The following is a 3,429-nucleotide window of genomic DNA, read 5'->3' on the forward strand; positions in this document are numbered from 1 at the left end:
TAAAATCACCTTTCAAGGCATATTATCTTCAATATCTTTAGTTTCTAATGAAAGCTATATTAATGATGTGTACTTTAAGATACCAGCCTAGAATTTATTGTTCGCAAAATCTGAAAGTGAATCACAATTTTGGAGGTCTCCAATATCTATCTGAACCACTTTAACAGACTTCGCTATATCCGTGTCTGTCGTAATGTTTTAGGTTACAATTAACGTAATCTATTTAATTATTAAGTCAAGGGTTTCGTTACCACATATTATTAGTATTAAACAATTAACATAATTCATTAGGAAGTTTGGTTGTACCTGTAGAATGCTTATCAAATTAAAAACAGGATATCCCATCCTCATTTTTTAATGTTGTATATATAGCCCGCGAATTAAAATTCAATCCATAACAACTCATTGGTCCTTTGGGTAAATCTTATTTGTAAAGGTTTTCATTTTGATACAATAATACGAACTTTGAAAATTTTCTTAACGGTACTAACATTGATTTTGATTTGTGATAATAATAGTTCACGAATAGTTGAATACATCAACGGCACTCCCGTCGGTAGTTGTCTCATTGACAATCATGCCACATCTCCTTATTTTCATATCAAAATGACCAATTCAGGAAAATAATCATTGCTGATGGGTCGTCTTTGATAGTCTCTGTTAAAAATATTTACAACCTTTTTAGACTCTGGGCGATTTAGAGGTAGACATATTGTACAGACCTAGACACAAATAATTTTCCACCCGAGTCCGAGTACAATTTTTTCACATAAATAAAGTGTGAGTACACTGCATATGCATTAGTGTACACATGATCAAATAAGATATCTCCATCATGCCTTTGTTATCTTGCAGGTATACAATGGGAGTTTCAAGTATTATAGTTCTTGCCAAGAAAAACCCAAGCTTCTGGAGAGCTTGCCTTTTTCAGGACATTGAGTTGGTTATTGACGGTAATTGCTTGTTTCATTTCCTGTATAAATACCTAAATATAGACACCATTGGAAATTTTAGTGAATACGGCGAGAAATTAGAAATATTTTTCATGTGGCTTATCAACCGTCGGATCACTCCTTATGTAGTTTCCAATGGAGCATATGCTATTGATGATAAGAAAATTCATAGGGTCAAAAGCAATGCTCAACATCGTATTTACAATCCGGAAGAGCATACACCTATTCTGGCCAAGATAACCCTTCTTTATATTTTAGACAAACTTGGAATCAGGTACATAAAGTGTGATTTTGAAGCTGATAGAGACATACAAAGGCTAGCCAACGATTTGAAATGTCCTGTTTTATCACGTGACAGTGACTATTTCATCTTTGATGTACATTTTGGTTATATACCCTTTGACTCGCTGCCATTAAGCTCGATATTTGAAAGCACTGATGATCATCTATTTGAGATAAAAGTTTATGTTATTGAGAATTTATGGAAAAAATTCCCATACCTTAGAAGCAATATGGCGTTACTAGCAACTGCCCTTGGTAACGATTATCTGAGCAAAAACTCCAAAGTTTTACAAAAGGCATTACACAGCGATAATTTTAGACTTCCTAGATGCAAGACAGAAGTTTCTGATTTATTTGAAACTCCATGTGAACCAGGCGAACCATTTTTTATCAAAATCAGAAAAGTTTTGTACTGGATATGTCGTTATAAAGATGCTGAGAGAGGGAAAAGACAACTGCTATACTTTTGTAACGGGGATAGAGAAGATGAAAAAATGGTAACCCGTTCAATAAAGGCTTATACAGAACCAGATGGCTATATGAGCTATGATCTTTTCGGTCTTCTGCAAGAAAAGCGTTCTCGTAGTTTTAGCAGGTCCATGTTTCCATCACATATACCCACGTGGATCATCGACAGTCACAGAAGAGGTACAATCCCGGGATTTGTATTGAATACTTTAATCCACAAGAGAATTATTCTTTTAAGTCAGGTAGAATGAATGCAGTCTGTCCATTCGGAAGGTTATATATGCTTTAATGCTAGGTACAGAGCAGTGCGTTACAGAACACGACCGACAAAAAACTAGTTTATTTGAATTCCAAAGATCAGGTGTTATATGCATAACAGGTGTTCTCAGTGATCTTTACATACCCAATATGTCGCGAGAATTGAAAATAAAAATTCTGAGTGCAGCTTTATGCTGCCCAGTGCCTTCTAATTCGATGTGTGGATCACTTGACCAAACACGAATATTTCTCATGATAACGACCTTCTGGGCAAGAGTAGCTGATCCTCCTATAAACGCTAACATTCTCAAATCCGTTCTGATTTGCTATATTTTGTTTTCGGTCCAAGGTAAAGAAATTTGCGGTTTCAGAATTGATATTCGGGACGACAATTGTCTCTACAAAAGAAATTCACACACTGATGGCAGAAAAGGGGCAAATGGTAAAAGATTGGAAATTCTTTATTCGAAACATTTGCACAGTGATGTAATGCTTGAAGATTTGTACTCAGCAGTAACACAGTTTGCTGGAAGATATATCAAAACAAACCGGGAATATATACCAAATATCATTTATACATTTGCACAGTTTCAATCTTGTATTTTATATACAACATATCTGAACCAACTATTGAACAACCCATTAGAAAATGTAAATCCTGCCTTCGTGTTCAATGGTAAATTCTTGCACGACATGTACTATACACTCAGAGAAACAAAAGAAGACATTATTGGACACTATTTAGCATCTCAGAAGTGTCGTTTTGAGTGGTTTAATAAAATGCTACAGTTTGTACAGGAGAACGTTTATATGTGTGACAGTGAATGAGACACACACACACTGTCTACTGCTTTGGAATGTCATGTCAAAAATTCATCAAAAACTGAATAATGTTCAGATTTTACTACGGTGTAAAATGATAACCTTGGCATGCAATTGCCCAATATTTACCTTTTATCTATTACGTTTTTGAGCACGCCGGTAATCTGTGTAATCTGCTCGTTATAAAAGTTTTTTTTCTGTTTGAGATGAATATTACTATTTGAATGATAAGCCATTTCAGATTAAAAAGAGATAATAAAAAAAAATTAAAAAATAGTTATGCGTTAAAATGTTTTACAATTTCTTTAGCAACTTTTAGGTTTTAAGATATATATACGCAGTCGATGTATTCGTTAAGGCACAGTGGGTGACATAAATACAAAAGTATTATTCTTTGCTGCATATCAATCTATTTTCTTGATATATTTTGGTATAGTTTTATAATATAGACAATCTTAAAATGTCATTTCTATTTGTACGAGTCTCAAAACAAGTGAAATTCGAGTTTAATGTTTAAATACATATTGTCGTTATCCTGCAGTGAATATGGATCAGGATTTTTGCCTAAAGATATAGGTATACTCATTTTGATTGCTATCATTTTCCTTTCAAAAATATAAGTTTTTCCTCATCTCCCTGGGGAGTC

General features: G+C 33.9%; 1 pseudogene; it reads left to right on the top strand.

Moving 5' to 3' along the window:
• The first annotated feature begins 862 nt into the window (after positions 1–862).
• On the top strand, positions 863–2,041 carry LOC127701948 (protein asteroid homolog 1-like; annotated as a pseudogene).
• The last annotated feature ends 1,388 nt before the right edge of the window (positions 2,042–3,429 follow it).

The sequence above is a fragment of the Mytilus californianus genome, unplaced genomic scaffold (assembly GCF_021869535.1).
Source record: "Mytilus californianus isolate M0D057914Y unplaced genomic scaffold, xbMytCali1.0.p SCAF_5, whole genome shotgun sequence".
NCBI lineage: Eukaryota > Metazoa > Mollusca > Bivalvia > Mytilida > Mytilidae > Mytilus > Mytilus californianus.